The sequence below is a fragment of the Solanum stenotomum genome, chromosome 6, assembly GCF_019186545.1.
Source record: "Solanum stenotomum isolate F172 chromosome 6, ASM1918654v1, whole genome shotgun sequence".
Classification (NCBI taxonomy): Eukaryota; Viridiplantae; Streptophyta; class Magnoliopsida; order Solanales; family Solanaceae; genus Solanum; species Solanum stenotomum.
The window spans coordinates 36,806,321-36,828,364 of NC_064287.1; the positions used below are offsets into that span (position 1 = coordinate 36,806,321).

Below are 22,044 nucleotides of genomic sequence, written 5' to 3' on the forward strand. Positions count from 1 at the left end.
AGGACATAACTAGGAACTCATAATAACCATAACGGGTCCTTAATGTTGTCTTTGGAATATCACATTCCCTTACACTCAACTGATATTAGCCTGATCTGAGGTCTATCTTAGAGAAACAAGTATCACCCTGAAGTTGATCGAAAATATCATCAATTCTCGGAAGAGGATATTTGTTCTTGATGGTAACCTTATTCAACTGATAGTAATCTATACACATCCTAAGGGAACCATCATTCTTCCTCACAAACAAGACCGGAGCGCCCCAAGGTGAGACACTTGGTCGAATAAAACCTTTATCTAAAAGGTCTTTCAACTACTCTTTAAGCTCTTTCAACTCTGTTGGAGCCATTCTATATGGCAGAATAGATATAGGATGAGTATCTAGAAGAAGGTCTATACCGAAGTCTATCTCTCTCTTAGGAGGGACCCCGGGAAGATCATCTGGAAAAACTTATGGAAACTCTCTTACCACTGAAACTGACTAAATCAGAGGTATCTCAACATTAGGTCATTAACTCGGACTAAGTGATAGACACACCCCTTAAAAACTAACTTTCTCGCCTTAAGGTACGAAATAAAATGACCCTTAGGCACTGTTGAACTACTTTTCCACTCTAAGACTAGCTCATTTGGAAATTGGAACTTGACAACTCGAGTTCTACAATCAACTAAGGCATAACAGGCGTGAAGCCAGTCCATACCAAGAATGACATCAAAATCTACCATGTCTAACTTAATTAAATCAGTCATAGTACTCATGTGATTGAAGGAAACGGGACAATCACAATATACTATTTCTGCTAGAATAGACTCACCAACAGTTGTAGAAACACTGAAAGGCTCACTAAGTTGCTCAGGATAACATCGAAATTCATAGCAACATAAGGAGTTACAAAGGATAAACTCGCTCCCGGGTCTAGCAAAGCATAAACATTAATATTAAAGACTTGGATCTTACTAGTGACAATATCTGGCAAATCCAATTGCTCTTGGCGACTAGTGATAGCTTACAGACGGTTTCCTCCTCCTCCTGTCCCTAAATTAGCTCCTCTAGATGCAGCTCTATCTGGTGGATCAATTGAAGAAGACTGGGCTTTATCTCCCCCATTATAATTACCATGCTAATTCTTTGGACATTTTCGCATGAAATGGCTATTCTGGCCGCACTTGAAACTTCTAGTGGAGCCATCACGACACATCCCTGAGTGGTTCCTACCACACTTAGCACTTGCAGGAATCTTAGTACCCCCTTGTGCCATACTACCTTGTGACTGTGCAGGTCTAGCTCTGAAATTCTGACTATTGTACTCACATTTGTTTCTTGGTGCAGGTGCACCAGTAGATGATGGAGAAGGTCCTTTTTACTTATGTTGGAAAGAAGACCAGTTCGCATTACTCTTTTGCTGCCCGGATTCATTCCCTGATGCCTTAGCCCTCTTATTCTTAAACTCTTCTCTATCCCTCATCTTGTACTTCTCAACTTGTTGCACATAGGTCATCAGTCATGATATGTCCATGTCACCTATCAGCATAGATGTGTTGCCTTCCTTGCTTGACAGGAGAGACAACCCAACAAAGAATAAACTCATTCTACTCCTCATATCCGCAACCATCTTCGGAGCATAACGGGATAATTGGGTGAACTTCAACCCATACTCATGAACGCTCAACGAATCATACTTAAGTGTGAGGAACTATCATACCTTAGCCTCCCTCAGTTCTCAGGGAAAGAAACGCCTCATGAAAGCACTCTAGACCATAGCCCAGCTCACAATAGATTACGTGCAAGCATGAGTTCGAAAGAAACTTTATAGAGAAACTCTATCACACAAAAGGAATGTGAAAGAAGTGAGATAGTTCCTAAATGTTGCAGCCTCCTAATTATAGATATGGCGCGCTTCACATCGATAACTAAGACTCTACAGACGCGGCTTCATAGACTCCCTAGGACTCTTGAACTTTGTGCTCTGATACCAAGTTTGTCAAGCCCCAAGCCTACACCCTGGGCGGGACTAGCACTCGAGAACCATTGTTGGCCCAAAGCAAACCCTTGGACTGGCTTACTTACTCAGCGGAAGACTTTAAGCATTGAGAAAGGAACTCAAATGCAAGATAATCAACTGTCTCAAACTAAACTCATAATATTTTAGAAATAAACATTTAACTTAGCCAAAGTAGCAACTCAAATCTGACCATAAGCCAATAACAAGGTAAAGAGAAATGACTAACTGACTGTCTATCTATGACGCCTCTAAAACTAAGATGGTTGTCGGTACAAGACCCCCAACATCCTAATGAACTAAAATGATAAAAGTAATGAAAAAGAGGATCCTCTGGAAGCAAGGAGGCTCACCAACAACTCTGAAACTCAACTGGATCAACGATGCACTGGATGTTAATCCTGATTACCAGAATCTGCATCATAATAAGATGCAAGCCAACTGGCATCAATACATTGAATGCATAGCATACGAGGGGAATTCTAAAACAAGACATAAGCTTGAAAGGAACTTGAAGAACATACCTGGGCTTAACTCAACTCAACTTAACTAATTTCAGTATAAAGCAATAAAATAAATGCAATATATATAAAAGCTTTTAAAACATGGATAACAACTCTTTGTATTTAGAAATACAATAGTAACTCTGAATGTATGCAAATATACAATATAAACTCTGAATGTATATAAAAAATACAATTAACTTTGTGTATATAAGAATACAAAATACTGTTGTGAAAGTTTCTCTAACCAAAAACCATCACTTAAGAGCTATTATGATGATACATCAGTTTACCTCACGCTGCTAGGGCCGTCCTATTCCTTGCCAATGGTATAGAACCTGACTACTAAGTTAATCCACTAGTCTATGCTAAAAAACACTAAGGAATCGTCTAAAATGTATAACCCTTTTCTACCAATGATGGCTACATGGTTTATGGGGGCTGGGAGTTGTCTAAACTCTCCCCCATAGTGGTGCTTAATAGTACTCCCAAAATATAATACTAGCTCTTATGTTTAAAAACATACTTCTTTCTGTGATTTGAGATAATTGCTCAAAACTTAACTTAAAGGCTATTTTAGAAATCAATTTTTTCTCTCTTGCTTGATTATGAAAGCATTTACTCTGTACTGAAAACTAGCTCAAAGGCTTTTTTGGAAATCTCAGTTTCCTTTCTTATTTAAATGTGAAAACATTTTAAACTCTTTGGAAATGCATAGTCCTGATATACTCTTCTGAAGAAATGAACTTCAAATCTTTTACGCTTTACTCAACTCAAAACTCAGGTCTTAAAACAAAGTTAAAACATTTGTAAAAGACTTTTGGAAGACTCTATGAACTTGTCTTGACTTGACTCTTCACGTATCTTGACTTGACTCTTAACTTTCCTTGAATTGAATTATGGATTCAAGGATTGTGATTTGTGATAGGAAAGATCTCATAATGTTTAGGAGTGTTTTTAGATAGTTAAACATGAGAAACGATCAAGAAATCACTGTCTGGAAGCACGTCTGCGACGCGGAGATGCATTTAAATATTTGGTCGCGAAATAAATTTTAAGGCAGAACGGTCCGTGACCACTCCTTGACGCAGACAAAATTTGGTCAATCCTGAGGAATATGTCCGCGGCGCGGACCTGGTACCCGGATTTGTCATACTTGTTCCTTTTTCATTTTATAATCCCAATTCGCCTAAATTCGATTTTTTTTTCTCAATTCCTCTTTAGATTAAGATACCCAACATATGTAAACAAGAATATAAACAAACACAACTCTAAAATCGACCTTAAACTCTCAATAACTCCTCAATCTCATCCCAAATTCAAGAACGAAAGCAATTCAAGAATACAACTCAAGAACATCAAAATCTCAATCTTTGAGGATGAAAATCATATTGAAATAAACATGTTTGGTGCGTGGGTGAACGAACACAACTCTGTGTGAACTCACATACCTCGTAGGGATCACCCCTTGACGAAACCCAGAATCAAACTTGTACGTCCTTGACGAATCTTGCCTTTTCTCCTTCATTCTCCTCTTTTCTCCTTTCTCCAAGCCCTAGCGTAAATTTCCTGTTTTCTAAATTGACCAAATTCAGATTTGACCCCTATTAAACTCCTAAAAATGGATTAAAATAATTGGGAAAGGAAAATACTAAAATACCCTTCCAAAATTCAATTTAGACTTTTCTTAATTGAACAGCCGAACTTCAAATGGGCATATCTCACTCATATGAAGTCAGAATAGCGCAAAATCAGCGGTGTTGGAAACATTACTCCAATATATTTCCTATGGTATCTAGAAGCACACCTAGCTCATCCTGAGCTAGGAGTTATGGTTATTTGAAGTTGACCAAAAACCCAAACTTAACATATTTTAACAAATTTCCAGATTTTTCATTCTTTCCAAAAACAACTCTTTCTAATTCTTGCTCTTTCTAGTTCTTTCAAAAATTGAGGTGTTACAATAATTCACTTACTTATTATTTTATTAGACACCTCCTGGAGGTTTCATTCCTGCTTGAAATATCATAGTTGCGATAAGAGATTCCATCAACGTTATTGCATCACGTTTCCTCGAAAGTCAATCATTTGACATGTCGTACTTCTAGGCTAAAAAAACTTGAGAATTAGGAAATTTGGAAACATTTTGGATGATGAAATCATGTCCTTGTCTCTTAAACTATCAGCTTCGCGGAGACTGTTTCCAATTTGAAGATCATTCACGTCTCTCTAGATTTGTGCTAAAATGTCTAGTGTTGTGTTTCCATTGTCATCCTTTAAGTTGACCTCAATCTTATTATTCCTTAGCATATATTAAACAGTTTGCAAGTGTTAACATGAAACATAAAGTCTATTTTAATTTATCAAGGAAAGGTTTTTTTTTCATATGCTAGATATAAAGGGGTTTTTTTTATATGCTAGCTATCAAGTTGTCTGATATTTAAATGGATGAATTATGAGCAAACACTTAAATAATATTCTCTTTGGAAAAATGAATACATTTGGAGGGGTGGATTATGACTTGTTTGTTGTCTTGATCCAACAAGTTTAACCTGTTATGGCCCACCAAATTACTGGATCAAAATAGTTTAATCGATTGGTCGACTTGCAATACAGAAAAAAATAATCAAATTTTGATATTCAGTAACTTGCTACAAATCAGGTTCTAGATGACGTGAGTTGGGCAAAGTCAAAAACTGCCGACCAGGACGTTGTACCTTATTGTAGAGAATTTTCTAATTTTTTTTGCTATTATTATTATTTGTATTTATATGGGTTATCATCGACGACGAGGGATGTCAAATACTCATGTTTCTACTGCTGGCGATAAAGAGATGCAGGATGCTCCAGTAGTAGATTAGTATGCTCATGTAGTGGCTCAGGGTGTTCTTGTAATGGCACATGATGCTCGTATAGCAGCTCGGGTTGCTCTTATAGAAGTTAGACAACCAGTTGACTCAGATGCAATCATTGATACATTTGTGATGATTGTTTTTTCTGGACCACAATGGTGGAGAGTGTATCATATGTTCTGAGGATTATGTTGATGTAGATTCTCTTTGCATTCTCCCTTGAGAGCATGTACATCAACATGATATCATCAGTGGATGGCGGTCCATTGGAGTTATTCAGTGCCTGAAACATCGCCATGATTATTACAGTTTAGGTCTCTAGTATAAATACTATATAAAAACGATTGATGCATGCAACATGTCTTTTTTGAGGCTACAACAACTACAAGTTGATTCCCAAAGTAAACTGTTGATTCGCACTTTATCTGCAGTCATATAGGATTTGTATAAGTGCAAATCATGTGCATTTTTTAAAATTTATTAAATATGTGCAAATTTTGTGCATTTTAAAGATATGATTTGCACACTGATTTAAAAATGTCATATAATAAGAAAATAATAAGAAATGAGAATGATCAAAACACAATATTTTTAATACGAATTTTGATATATCATGATTTTTTAAATATTTGTAGATATTCCAAAACTTCCACTCTCAATAATATAATGCTACATTGACACACAAGTAGATATAATTTAAAAATATTATGTGTATTTTTAATTTTTCTTGTTTCACATCATCCATTTATAGGAAAAACAAATTGTATTTTCGAGTAAAAGTAATGTCATTACAGAGTTCCACACTGTAACAACAATTTCAATAACTTGACCAAGTTTTTTTTTATCCTTCTTTGGCGTGATGGTGTATATTTATATGCCATAAGTGAGTGCTACTGAAGTGACTATCAACCACATAAGAATTATCAAATCCCTTATAAAAAGGTTTTTTCTGTAAGAGCAATCCACTTATCAGCAACAGTATTGTGCTAAGAGAAGCCACAAAGGTTGTAACTACAAAACTTATCTCTACTATTAATTAAATAACCTCTTACAAGGTTGTAGGCAATTAGAATAAAGTAAATAACAGGGGAATTAAAGGAGATGGAGATTGAGAAGAAACTTTATGAAGATGCAGTTGAAAGAGATGTAATTACTTTACAAGAACTACTTCACCAAGATGTTTTGATTTTTCATAGACTTACCTGTACTTGTTTTAAATGAAACTCCTTTACACATAGCATCAATGTGGGGACACATTAAGTTTGTGAAATTCATTCTTTCTCGAAATCTTATGCCTGCTGCTGAGTTGGATCTTTGAAAATCATATACTCTTCATATTGCTTCTATCAAAGGTTACGTAGAAATTATTTACATCTTGCAATAATCAAAGGTCGAGTTGAGGTTATTAAGTAACTGGTTCGAGCGAGCTATCTTGCAGCTCTGCAGACGACTAATCGCGATGAAAATGTTCTACATTTGTGTGTGAAAATAATAATCAATTGGAGATTCTGAATTTACTGATGGAAATCTATGCATACAATAGAACTGAATACACTGGTGATAAGGGATGACAAGCAATCAGGTCATCTCAAAAAGACCTTCACGAACACTTTTTGTGGAGATCCAACAAGATAGACCCTTACACCCACTGGGTCTTTCTATATAGAGATTTTTTGTGTTGATGCATCTGTTCTGATTAGCACATTTTCTATGTCAAACTTTTAAGTAGGAATGTGCTAATCATGACTTGTGTAAGATAGTCCATGTTGACTATGAAGAGGGAAAACTCATGCCAGTTCTTCCTTTTTGTGGTCACTTTTATCACCATATTTGTTGATTCTTGTGGTTACTTTTATCACCACAATTTCATATTGAACTTTATGACGTTTTGGGCCCTTAAGTGCCCCTTTTATCATGTACACATATAGGATTTATATATGTCCAAATCATGTGCATTTTTTAAAAATTTACTTAAGACGTGCAAATTATGTGCATTCTTAAAGTTACGATTTACACATTGATTTAATTAAATGTCAGTTAATTAAGAAAATAATTAGCAAATGAGAACAATCAAAACAAAATATTCTAAATATGAATTTTAATATATCATGATTGTTTATTAAAAATTCGTACATATTCTAAAAACTTTCACACTCAATACTTTAATGTTACTTTGACACACAAACAAATATTATTCCAAAATATATGTGCATTTTTAATGTTCCTTCTTTCTAATCATCCATTTATAGGCCAAACGAACTATGTTTTCGAGTAAAAGTAATGTAATAATAGGGCTTCATATTATAAAAACTACTTCAATAACGTGACCTGGTTTTTCTCAATCATTCTTAAGCGTGATGATGTATATTTATATGACATAAGTGAGTTCTACTGAGGTGGCTGTCAACCACATAATAATCAACAAATTCCACATAAAAACCATTTTTCCTAAAGGGTTATCCACTTATCAGTAGGAGTATTGTGCTACGAGGAGCCACTTCGGTTGTAGTGTTGACACGATAAAGTATCAATACGATTTGGGATGACTATACGACATTATTGTTTCCACTAATTTGTGTGATATTTGTAAGGAATTTACATGATAATTCACTTCCTTATTATTTTATCAGACACCTCCTGGGGTTTCATTCCTGCTTGAAATGTCATAGTTGCGATAAGAGATGTCATCACTATTATTGCATCACTTTTTCTCGAAAGTCAATCATCTGACATGTCGTGCTTCTGGGCTAAAGCAATTTGAGAATTAGGAAATTTAGCAACATTTTGGATGTTGGATGATGAAATCATGTCCTTGTCTCTTAAACCACCAGCTTCGCGGATACCTTCTCCAATTTGAAGATCATTCACATCTCTCTAGCTTTGTGCTAAAATTTCTAGTGTTGTCTTTCCATTGTCATCCTCTAAGTTGACCTCGATCTTATTATTCCTTAGCAGATATTAAACAGCCTGCAAGAGTTAACATGAAACATTAACTCTATTTTAATTTATCAAGCAAATGTTTTTTTTCATATTCTAGCTATCAAGCTGTCTGATATTTAAATGGATGAATTATGAGCAAACACTTAAATAATATTGTAACACCTCAGAAATCAGACTTGGACTTTCAGCAGAAAAGTACAGAAAAAATTTGGTGAGCCACGGCAGGGTTCACGGACCGTAAAAGGAACCACGGTCCATCTACCTACCCGTTGTTCACACCCACCCAGAAGTGGTGGACCACGGGACCCTTCACGAGTCGTGGACCACCACACGAGCCGTGGGAAGGCTCGTGCTAGGCAGAAAACACCCAAGCTTAGGTCTCAGACCACAGAGCCCACCACGGCCATGGTCTTGATGACGGACCGTGGAAAGGTCCGTGATACTGACCCAGCAGACCCCAGCCCAAGTCAAGAACCACGGTGGCCTTCACGGTCTGTGGTCCTTCACACGGGCCGTGGTAGGGCTCATGGATAGACTCCCCCCAGAATCAGTAGCACTGGCCAAGAACCATGACCTACTTGACGGGCCGTGGTCTCAACGACAGACCGTCAGTGGTGCCGTGGTCTGCCCTCGTCAACTTTTAAGTTAGGGTCAGTTTGGTCTTTTTCCCTATGCATTGAGCATTTAAACTACGTCGTTTTACTCAGTTTAAGCCTAATGATTTAGTCAGAACCTACCTAAAACCTTTATTCCCAAAAATCACCAAAACTTAGAGCAAAAAGAGAAGAAAGAGGAGGCAGTTTTCTCAAGAACACGCAGCAGGTTTTCTTCAGTTTCATCCCCGTAATCAAAGGATTTCTCTATAGATTTTGTCACCGGGTATGTAGGATTTCACTAGTGGGTTCCTTTTATGCACTAGGTCCCTAGAATTTAGTTAGTTCTTCAGATTTTCATAAACTGTTCAGACCTAGGGTTTCTAGATTTTCAAGATTTATTGTGATTATGGTTCTCTTGATCTAACTAACTTGTTTCTTGATAATTTTAGTATAATTCCCTGCATAGTACCCAGAACCCTAGTTTGTGTAGATTCTCTTAGTTCATGGATTACACTTGCCAGGTCAGTTAAACAGATAATCATTCTCCAGTTTCGAATGTTACATTATAAGTATATAAATGTCGCATTCTCAGATTTGCATGTCAGTATTTGAGCTATTCAGTATGTCAGTATTTCAGTTACATTTCAGCTATATACATATTCAGTTGGGAGTAGACTTAGCACTGAGTTGGACTAGGGTTCAGCGTATGCTTATAGTCCTAGAACTACGTGCCCCCGTAGGAGTATAAGTCCTCTCTATTGGGCATCAGATTTAGTGATCACGCCAGTCATTCCTTTATACCCTTGGCAAGGTATATTGGGTCCTCTCGATGAGGCATATACATCGGACTCCACGTTTATCTCACGTGGTTTTATGTCGGTTAATAGTAGCTCCCACAGTCAGACTCGTAGTGCATTTGACTAGGTTTTCAGTATTCAGTTTAGCATGTCTGGTTCATGATTAGCACTTGGTCATTGCATCCAGTTATCTTTTCAATATTTACATTCTTGCTCATTTTACAGTATTGCTCAGTTATGCCTTGTTTCAGCTTATATATGTTTGTTCAGCTTAGTATTTATATTTGCATGCTCAATACATTCCAAGTACTAACGCATACTCTGCGCTACATCATTTCATGATGTAGGTTCAGGTACTCAACATCTAGATCATTCTTAGATCGATTCTCAGTCCGCATTCAGTAGCTTCAGTGGTGAGTCATCATATTTCAAGGACAATAGACATGCTTTCATTTCAGTTTCAGTTTTGTTAGAGTTACCTGGGGGGCATGTCCCAGCAACTCAACTCAGTTAGAGGCTTGTCAGACATAGTAATAGAATCAGCTTGGGTTGATGAGTTTATCTTTCGGTTATTGTTAAACTCCTAGTATGTTTCATACATTCAGATTGTTTGGGTATTCCCCATTTTCAGATAGCCACTGCTTTAGCTTCCACATAGTTCTTGTTTATTTAGTTATCTTTCAGTATGCTTATGATATGCCAGACACAAGGTTAGCTTGGGGTCACTCGTGATCCTAGGTCCCGTGATAGCCCTGGGACGTGACAAATATTCTCTTTGGAAAAATCAATACATTTAGAGAGCGTGGATTATGACTTGTTTGTTGACTTGATCCAACAAGTTTAACCTATTATGGCCTATCAAATTACTGGATCAAAATAGCTTTAATCGATTGGTCGACTTGCAATACAGAAAAAAAAATCAAACTTTGATATTGAGATGGAAATGAGATGAACTTAAGCTAACAATTTTTTTTCTCAAAAAGCAAATGACAAAGGAGGGATAAATCTGGTAATTTTTTAAAAGTTTGGGTTATGACCCGATTTTTTAAGCCATCTTAAATAACTCAAGCCATTTTAATATAAGTAAACTCAGTTGGATTGGATCATGTCCATTATATTTTACCCATATGTCTGTATCAAATTTTTTCATCTCAACTTTTCTGATAGAATGCTAAATTAATTACTTAGTAAATTAGTACAACGAAAGACAAGAAATTACCTCAATTTGCTTATCGAAAACAACTTAAGTTAACTGTTAATTTCCTCCTAAAAGTCTAATATTTTTAAATTCAAATACATTTAATACTTTGAATAATAATAAAAAAATATTACAAAGTATATTAACTTTATTCTAAAATTAACAAGTGGTTTTCAATAACATTGCAATCTATTCTCCTTTAGTATATACTAGAAGAATGTCATCCAACATTTCCTCACACGATCAAGTTCGTTTTATTTATTTTTTCATATTCATATCATACATTAATATTGTCTACCTTCCCCACATATTTGAAAACATTCAATAAAACTTCTCGTTTGATTCATTTCCTAAGAAGAGGACCACAAATTTATTAATGATTCAAGGTTGTTGAACAGAATAACAAATATTTGTGTAGGACTGGAAGTAATTCGTCAATACATCCGTTCTCAGTCCCTCCAATACTCGTTCGGCTGGGAAAGTATCTTCAATCTCAACCCCATCTGACAATTTCACCATTGTCTCTTCCTCTAACCTTGACAAGTGATCTGCTACCTATTTCTCAGTCCCCTTTCGGTCTTTAATCTTAAAGTTGAATTCATGCAACATCAACACTCACCGAATCAATCAAGGCTTAACATCCTTCTTTTCCATAAATTACCTAAGTGTAGTATGGTCAGTGTGAACAATCACCTTGGTGCCAAGCAAGTAGGATCTAAATTTCTTGAATGCAAAAACCAATGCAAGCAATCCATGTTGTGACATCACAATGTCATTCTTCTGAGCAACATTTAGAACTTTGTTAGCATCAATATTTTCAAAAATATTTTTGGGGCGAGTCTCGGGGTGGGGAGTACCAAAAATGCTCTGGGGCGCAAATTGTAGGCGTAGATCCATATGACCTAAGTCCTAGAATTTGGGGCGTAAGCCTCGACCATAAAAAGTAAGTCCTGGGTGTAAAAGTGCAGTTTTGTGTTGTTAGTTGTTACATTTAATTATAATACTTTTTCTATATTATTGGTTAGTCATACATTTTTCAAATTATAATTATAATATCCTTTTTTATATTATTGGTTATATATTAAAATTTATTTATAAAATCATTAAAAGTTTTACTTTTTCTTATTTTCTCCGTAATAAAATTATAAAATTTAAATACATGAAATGTATGCCCCATAGATCCATGAGACTTAAGTCCCATGTCTCGCCCCGTACTACATAAAATGTTTCGTCTCATGCCCCTGCCTTTTAAAACATTGGTTAGCATAATATATAGGATGGAGAATCTTCTCAGGTCTCTACCCTAATGTTACCCCAAGCGCCACTCCACTAACATCACACATAATTTCAAACACCTGAGTCCAGTCTGGTGTAATAATGATGGGCCCAGAAATAAACTTTTCCTTTATGCCTTCAAACGCTTTTAGATATGCATCATCAAAAATAAACTCATCTCCTTCTCTAATAACTTGCACAATGAGTGTGAAATTTTAGAGAAATCTTTTATGAATCTGCGATAGAAATATGCATGTCCCAAGAAGCTTCGAACACCTCATAGAGACCGATGGAGACAATTTTTCAATCACCTCAATCCTCACTTTCTCAACCTCACCCTCTTTAGAGATCTGGTGGCCAAGAAGTATATCTTTTTTTACCATAAAGTAGAACTTCTCCTAGTTAAGTACCAAATTACACTCTTCACATTTTTTCACCACACGACTCAAATGGGCCAAGCAATCATCAGAAGAGTCGCCAACCACAGAAAAGTCATCCACACCACCTCAATATTGTCCTCCATTATCTCTAAGAATATGGACATCATACAATGCTGAAATGTTGTCGGTGCATTACATTACCCGACTGACATCCGCTTGAATGCAAATGTCTCATATGGACAAGTGTAGCTTTTCCAGAGCATAAGTGTAGGTCCTCATACTAGTAAGTGCACCAACCATCTCCTCATACTTAATAATGTCCTCCTCATCAAAATTCATGATCATGGCAGCAACTGTTTGAACACTCAATCTCTCCTCAATAGATACCTTTGATTGCTCCTCGTCAACTAGATCAATCATTGAAACCACTAACAGACCACTGGAATGCATCATCGACTGACAAACATTGAAAGTCACCTCTTTATTATTGAGTCTAAATTCATCTACCTGGTTTCCATATCAATCAAAGCATGCTCAGTGGCCAAGAATGGTCTTCCCAAGATGATAGGGACCTTCAAGTCAACCTCAAATAAAGAATCACAAAGTTTTCTAGGAATATAAATGCTTAAACTTTCACAAGGACATCATAAAGAATGCCCACAAATTTTTTAACCATTTGATCAACCATAAGTAGTTGCATTGACGTCGGTTTAGGGACTCTCAAGCATAATTGTTGAAATACTGTGAAAGGAATTAGATTAATGCTAGCACCCATATCACAGAGGGCTTTATCAAATCAAAAGGTTTCAATCATACATGGGATAGTGACTGCTCCAAGGTCCTCTTTTTTTTTTTGCACAAGAGAACTGGTTGTTATTGTACTACAATGGTGCAAATTATTAACAGGTTCAAAACTCACGACCCTCTTCTTAGTTATTGAATCATTTATAAACTTTGCATACTCAGGCATCTGCACCAATGCTTCAATCAATGGGACATTGACCGAAAGTTTTTCAACATAGAGATGAACTTGTGGTACTTTCCTTCTTCATCCTTCTTTATCAATCTTTACGGGAAGGGTGTAGAAGGTATTTGCATATGAGTTGGAGATTAAGTGATCTATTTCTCCTTGTTGTTTGTAGCATTATATTCCTTAGTGCCACCTTGAGGCTGCTTCTCAATCAAATTCTTACCAGAGACTTGTTCCTCAGCTTCCCCATAGTATTATAATCAATGTAGTCAGGCTTATTCAGCTCATCAACCATTGTAGGGAATGGAGGGACCACATTCTTCTTATAACTTTGAGTAGTCCTTGTCATACAATGCCCATTATTTTTAGATTTTGGACATTTTTTCTAGGAAGTGCCCCATTTTGGTTTAAGGTTGTAGACATAAACATCTAGCCCAAACACCGATCAAACTACTAAATGGCTATGGAATGGGACTCAACCTTTTCATTCATGCCTAATATATCTCCATGCATATCCTTGAGACTTTCTTCACTTGTTTCCACCATTTTCAACACTTTAGCCAACATGTCCTCTATTATTGAGAAACCTGACATCATGGTTACCTGGTGGGATATATGCACCACTTCTCTCATTCTTGTAGACGTCTCTCTTTTTCTATTTATAGTCTCTATCCTGGATCATGTTCCTATCATTGTACCCATACTAATTGTAGTTGTTATCCATCTTGAAGTTCCAACTTTGATTCCCTTCACCTTGGTGCCAAATGTCTTGAAAGACCCTTAGGTGTTGGTCTAGAAACATGTCATCTAATCATTCAAATAATTTGCATCTTTCTCAATTATACTCATCATATGCTGACACTTTGACTTGTGGGCCTACTGCATTAACTTTTTAAGGTCTACTTCCCAAGACACGCTTTGGCATAAGTGTTACAAGAAGAATTGGCATTGGGGACACTTTTATAACTTAATTTACTCTATACCCACTTAATTTATTTTTGCTTTATTTTCTAGGGTTGAGCTTTTAAAAAAGGAAAAAGTGTGGGGTAAAGGGTCTCTTTGGCCTTTTTAAAACTTGAGATATATTGTGAATGTGGGTCATGGGCTATTTATTATTTTTAAAACTTGGGGAAAAGATATAACTTTAAAAAAAATATATAATAATCCCAAATAAAAAATAATATATTATGATAAAATATTATTTATTAATGAAAATCGAGGCACCTTTTCTAAATATTTTTTCCGACATTTCTTCTTCTCCAAGTGTAAGGGCTTACACTTCTCTTCCAGTGTAATCATACGCTACTCTTCCCCATACACTTCTCTTCCATTAACTTGTACAAACTTTTCTCACTTTTCATCGTCCTAAACCCCTGTCAAATCATCATCTGTTTTTTTCAATCTTCTTCTCCAAGTTCAAATTAAAGCCCTCATCTTTGGTAAGTTGAACTTTCTGTAATGGGTTCTTTGATAATTATTGTCCATATTTGGTTGTTTATTTTGTTATGGTAGTGTAATGATTTAATAGCCCCTTTTTATGGATTGTTTTTGTTGATGTTCTTGTTTGTATCTAAATATTAAGCCCTATTTGGTTGCTTATTTTTTAAAATTATTTTTATGTTTATTTCGCCTATTGATTTTGAAATATTTACTAAAGTTTGATCGACTTTAGTGGCTTTGCTTGTAGATTATAAAGTATGGCTAAAACTAGAGGTGGAAGCACTAAATCATCTGCTCCTATTGCTTCTAGCATTAAAAAACAAAAGGCTGAAGAAGTTTTGAAAAATTGTAAAAAGAAAAAAATTACACTCGAAGAACCCGAGTCTGATTCAGAAACGGAAATAATGACGAAGATTGACAATTACCAGGACAGCAGTCCTGATGAAAGTGATAATGTTGAGATTAGTGAAGGGGAAAGTGATAGCAAGGAGAGTAGTAGAGATGAGGAAGATCATCTATCCTTTCCCATTTGTGCAAGAGATATCTCTAGTGAGTTGTATGACCTAGCAACGTGGTTAGATGATGTAGGATCGTTTCCAGCCAAGATCTCTATAAGATCAAGGATGACAGTTTATCGTGACTTTAGAAAAATTTTGGTTGAACAAAAATTTTATAATGAATTTAAGGGTAGTGCTTTGGACATTTGAGGCATATTCTGGATTATTTTAAGTTCAATGGATAGATTTTCCATTATATCTTATTACGACGAGTGAGAAATGACAAAACAAATGCATGAAATTTGGTTTTGTGTGAATGATAAGCCTGCATATTTTGGCTTAAAAGAATTTGCATTGATTACGGGGCTGAATTGCTCAGCATACGCCCGTGAATAAAAAATGAACAAAGTCCTTGGGCAAGGTGAGAATTTTCATTTCAAAGTGACAAGGAACAAGAACATCATTGGCACAAAGTTGATGAGATTAATCAAGAGTAACAAATTAAATAAAGAGCAGAAATTGAAATGCTCTTTAGTTTGGTTCATCCACTTGATGTTGCTTACCCATGATTGGTCTAAGATTGTGGATTCAAATCACATCAAGATGGCAGATGATTTGGATTTCTTCAACAGTTATCCATGGGAAAAGAGTCATTTGATTTAACATTGACATATCTGAAGAATTGAATTAATTTGAGGAAGCAGGGGGAAATGTATAATGAAAAGAAGAATGCATGTTAAGCTCTGTACGGCTTTCCCTGGGCATTTCTGGTACTTAGTATCAACTATTTAGTCGATTTATGATACTCTTATTTATTTGTGTAGTACTTCATACACTATTTATTTGTTTGTTGTTCTATGGATTCCAAGTTTGGATATATGAGGCTTTTTCATATCTTGGAAAGTATGCCGGAAAGTCCTTGGACACTCCACTGTCCATTCCCCGTTTACTCAAATGGTACACATCAAAGAGCGATAATATAGTTGAAGGTGATCCATTTAAGTATAAAGGAAGAAGTACGAAGGTATACATTTATTTGTTATTATCTAACAATATTTTTAAATAATTGAACATTGTGTAATATATATATTCTTTTTATTAGTTTGTGCACCCATACCTTACCCCTACTGTCTGTGAGATGGAGCAGAATTACATGGCAACATTTCAGCCATATACAGATGAAGTGAAGGATGTGGTCATCGATGTCTTAAAGGCCCAATTTAAAGGCGTGACCATCCTCACTTCAAGAGTAGAGAGCGCAGACGATGAATATTTGGATGATCACAATATTGTCCAACCTTTTATGAATTATGTTTCTTGTAAACAGAAAAATGTACCGAGTACTTCTAATGATGGGAATTTAGAAAATCTGAGTGAACATGTTCTATCCCTTGAGCAATCAATGGTTGAAGTCGCTGCTTATATACGGGAATAAAGATTGAGGAGAATTGAAAAGAATTAAATAAACAACAAAAGAAAGGTAAATTTGTGTATATATTTATTGTTAGTCTCAAGTAATTTATTCCTATAATTTTTGTCAAAGTAATACAGTACATGTGAACTTTGCAGTAGTTGATGAAGACTTTGCAACAGTTGATGAAGACTTTGTTGCAATTGATGAATACTTTACGGACGGAGTTGATGAAGTGGCAGTTGTTGTTGTTGATAAAGTGACAGGTGATCATGTTGTTGAAGTTGCAATTGATGTAGTTGATGTAGTTGATGAATTGGCAGTTAATGGTATGGCAGTTGATGATGTGGCATTTGATGATGTGGGAGGTGATGAAGTGGCATGTGCAGTTGATCCAGTGACAGTTATTGATGAAGTGGCAATTGATGAAGTGACAGCTGATGTTGTTGATGAAGTGATAGGTATAGTTGATGATGTGGCAGGTGCAGTTGATCCAGTGACAGTTGACGTTGATAAAGTGGCAGGTGATGCAATTGATGAAGTGGCAGAAGAGAAGGAAGAAGAAAAAACAAAGGAGAAGTCAATAGATGATGAAGAAGAGATAGAAGAAGATGATTGTGCTAAAAATTCAGTGGATGTGATGAGTATCATTATGGAACTCAATGGTGAGATTAATGGTGAAGAGAAAAACAATTGAAGTGACTTTTGAAGTATTGGCATTTAAAGACAATCGTTTTTGTGGCTCTTGGCATTTTAAGACAATGGTTTTTGAAGTATTGACATTTTAAGACATTTTGAAGTTTGTGGTTTTACTGTTTTGAGGAGAAAAATGTACATCTGAAAGATGATAGATGTTTTTGTATATGGTTAATGGTAGTTTTGAGAAACAATTTAACATGTTTTATTATGAATAGGGGTTTTATGAATCTATGTTTTAATAATATGTGATTTTTCCTTAACTTCAGTTTCTTACTATTATGGAGTAAAATTATTTAGCAGCAACTATTGATAATAAAGTTGTATGTTTAATACTATAGATTGCTAACACTGTTGATTTATAACATTATCGATTAAAAATGAAAGATATAAGAATGCAACAAATATAGAGTGCAATAAATTTATTCAGACCACATTTTTGTTACACATTTCCAAAAAGCAAACACCAACAATAAACCACACAATACAATTTTTAGGCATTTTTCTTTTTCATCTACCAAAATCAACCTTTCTTTTAGTTGAGATCTATCTCTTTCAGTATCTTTTAGCAACACTTTCAAGTGATTCCTCTGCGCTTCGGCTTCTTTTAAGAAAGTCATTAGTTGATCCCTATTTTCTTCGAATTCCTATAGCTTTTTTAATAATTCAAATTTGGCAACGCCTTAAAAATTTGATGGGCTACTGGTTGATAATTCATTTTCAAGCCACCTAAAAAATGAGCATATGCCAACTGCACAATTAAAGAATTGTCGACCTGGATTTGTATCAGTGTGTGACGTCCTCAATGTAGCTGGATTACCACAATGACAATTGTAAGGCTTTTTTGCTTTGGATGTTTGAGATGCTGGAGACATTGTAAAAATGGAGGTGTTTGGGTTTTTTATGAGGGATTGTATTCCTTTTATACTAAAAAATAACCAAATGTTACCATTGAAAAAGTGGAATTTGAACTTTTGTTACCATTGTAAAATTTGTATATGTAAATATTTGCTGGTTATCAAAATATATAGACCCTTTGTACAACCGATACATCTCTATGTGTGTGGTTTATGTATGACCAATGAGATTTAAACTCTGACATTAGTAAGGTATATTCAGTTTTATATCTATTTTAAAGCATTGTCGATACTTCACATACTAGAATCTAACACGTATATGTAGACCAAAACTACTAGAATTTAGAAAAGACAATATTTAATTAATAATAAATTATATTTTTGAAATTTATCCAATTAAATGAGTTTAAACAAGTCATATGATCATGTAAGAGTCCACATAAATTGGGTACGGTGATTAGAGATGTATGAGAAAGAGTTGTGGTTATACAATCAACATCCTTAGAACAATGTTTGAGAAAGCATAAGTATAATGTTTTGTTGTTCACACATGTGGTTCTCTTGTGTCTGGTTCTCTTGCAAATTGAACATTTGTTCCTTTTCTTGCTTTTGAAATTCTCACCGACATCTTTGACACGTTTTCTTCATTTTCTTCCAAGCTTGGTATCGACAAGAGGCGGAAAAATCTTCACATTAAGCAATTCTTCTGGCACACACCATTCCGACTCGAGAGGGACGACATTAATGGAATCAAAATATGCAAGGAGGTGTGATTCAACTTTATACAAAGGCGAAGAGTACTAATAAATGCTCATACCATACTCATTGTCATGCTTCGATCGCAAAACGGACATCACGGGAGCACTAGGTATCTTGATCAATTCATATTCCCTACAAGAACATGACTTTTCCAGTAGATCCACATAGGCAGTAACACCTGCACCGAACACGGTAAATTGATTGTCGTCCCTGGTTACGTTCTCCACATATAAGGAGTCGCCCTCGATCATTTTCTTTCTTGCAATTTTTTCGGCAGAAGGCACCATTTGATTACCCATTAATTGATTTAAGGATATATGCATCCCTCTCCCTGAACAATTTTCCAAACCTCTTAGCAATCGAATTAAATGTTGATGCCACGGGATACTCCCTTTCATCTATCAACATAGCATTGAGTGTCTCGGCGATATTTGTAGTCATCACATCATATCTATTGCCAGGAAAATGTGTCTTGCTCCACTTCTCAAAACCAATATCATACTCAAGGATGACGGCTGTCGCAGGACATTTATTCTTGAATTCTACAAAATGATTGTCAAACTCCTCCAAAGAATAAGCATCTGCCGCATTGTAGTAAAGATAAAGATAATATCCACAATGATGATTTACGCGGAGATTTTCACCGAGGTGCCTCATACAATATCCGTGGTGACCATGATTGTAAACGCTCACAATGTCGTTGGCAATGCTCTTATGTCTATCAAAGATAAAGCACAAATCTGGTTCATCGACCACAATCTCCTTCAATTTCTCAAAGAAGAATGTCCAAGATGCATCATTCTCTTTGTCCACGCCACAAAAAGCAATTAGATAAACATGATTTTCCGTATATTGTGCAACAACGCTCAACAACACGCCCTCGTATTTACCATGTAAATGAAGGCCATCAACCGCAATTACCTTTCTCATGTTGGCAAATCCCTTAATGCAAGCACCGAAGGCCAAGAAATAATACATGAACCTATGACTATCCTTGTTTACCATGATACAATAGCTAGAACCAACACTAAGTGTCTCGAACATGTAGGAAAAAGCCGGTAAGCATGAATATCCGTTCTTCGCTGTCCCTCGGACCATTTCCTTGGCAACGACACCTCTCTTCCAACATTTCCAATAGCTTGGACTACAACGAAAAGAATTAAACATAGCCCTTTGAATCTCCTTAACATTTGGACCCTTGCCATCGCGATACATAATTACACAACGTGAAGTAATGACTTTGATTAAGATTTTTCTATGGCTACTGTTGGCATGTTCAACGCCATAACTATGCTCGCCAATGTACTTTTAGATACGAAATCTATCCGAACACTCATATTTCCTCGCCCGCAACATGCATGTATAATTTTGATATACACATTTTACCTTTAAATATTTAGTACAACTCCTCAAAGTAGCAAAATCAAAAGACTTCTTTGCCGCCGCTTTGGCTAATAACAATTGCAACTCATTCTTGTTACTGAAAGTTTGATTTATGCATAAATTAGTTCCATCGGAGAAGGAATGGTTGGATTGTGATCTCAATTTCTGTTCTCCCTGCATTTCTTCACAACATTCGCGTTCGAGCTCTTTCGCATCTACTGGCTGATTTTTCACATTAGTTGGATCATCATGTATATTTATTGAATGATCACCCAAGCTCTCCTTTGAATGATCACCCAATCTTTCATTTCCAATAGAATCACTGTCGTCGTCAAATGAATTTCTTGGTTCAATTGGAGGCCTCACATTGACGTGTATCCTCAATGTAGGCCTAGAGCCATCAATATCAATATCTAACATGTACAAGCTAACGTGCCGATCAGTTTTTATGAATGTGGGATGTATTTTTCCCCTCCCATTCATTTGATAGCTAATCACCAAGTCATTTGGCTCGCAAGTTAATTCACCGACCTCAATTACGCTTGCAATCATATCGTCATATGAACCATTGCGACGCAATGCAATGGGCACTATCGTCTTACTAAAAGATTTCCATTCCAGCTTTTGTGAGTCTCTTCTCATACTCCCATATAATATCCACCAGCAACAACAAATTCAGCTATTGCCATTATAGACTACAAATATCGATACTAGATTACAGTATCAGTCTATGAGGTACGGAATCCATACAAAAATGCGACTAGATGAGATCAGGGTACAGAATTCATCTCCTGCAATAGCGAAATGTTTTTTTAATGCTTTTAAACTAAACAAATGTATCTACTAATGAGTTATCAAGTGATTATGGAAGATTTCTCAAATTTCTAAAATTGCGGAAAAATCATTTGAAAATGGATATTTTGGCCGGAAAACTCGCCGAAATCGTCAGTTTCGACAACAACGAAAACAAGATGCTCTTCTTTCCCGGTTGGCTTTTTTTTTTCTATTATAATTTTTAACAAATACAAATATATATATATATATATATATATATATATATATATATATAATTTCAAATTAGTTGGAAAAGAAGGAGGACCAAAGTGGAGATAATGGAAATTTAGTGAGGTCTTTTGTATGTGTCAATTAGAGCATGTGGATGATGTCATTAATAGTGGGTATACCACAAATTATTCAAAACTTGTGACTTAGGGTGTGTTTGGTATGAAGGAAAATGTTTTCCTAGAAAATGTTTTCCTGGAAAACAAGTTGATTTTTAACTTATTTTCTCATGTTTGGTTGGTGAGTAGAAAATCTTTTCCGGAAAAGATTTTTAGTGTTTGATTTATGAATGAAATATATTTTTGAGAAATATCTTTTATTTTTACTAGAGTAGAAAATAATTTTTAAAATTGAAAATAGTTTTTAAAAACAAACTTAAATTTTTTTTGGGGGGTGGGAGGTGGTAGGGAGTGGGTGAGGGGGGGGGG

The 22,044-nt window shown here is 35.6% G+C and overlaps 1 protein-coding gene and 1 pseudogene across 1 annotated transcript in view; one reads left to right on the forward strand and one right to left on the reverse strand.

The window, feature by feature from the left end:
- LOC125869149 (agamous-like MADS-box protein AGL9 homolog) overlaps nucleotides 1–22,044 on the forward strand; it is a 594,250-nt gene that overhangs the window by 76,034 nt on the left and 496,172 nt on the right. The window lies entirely within an intron of this gene.
- LOC125868706 (uncharacterized) lies at nucleotides 7,571–8,313 on the reverse strand (annotated as a pseudogene).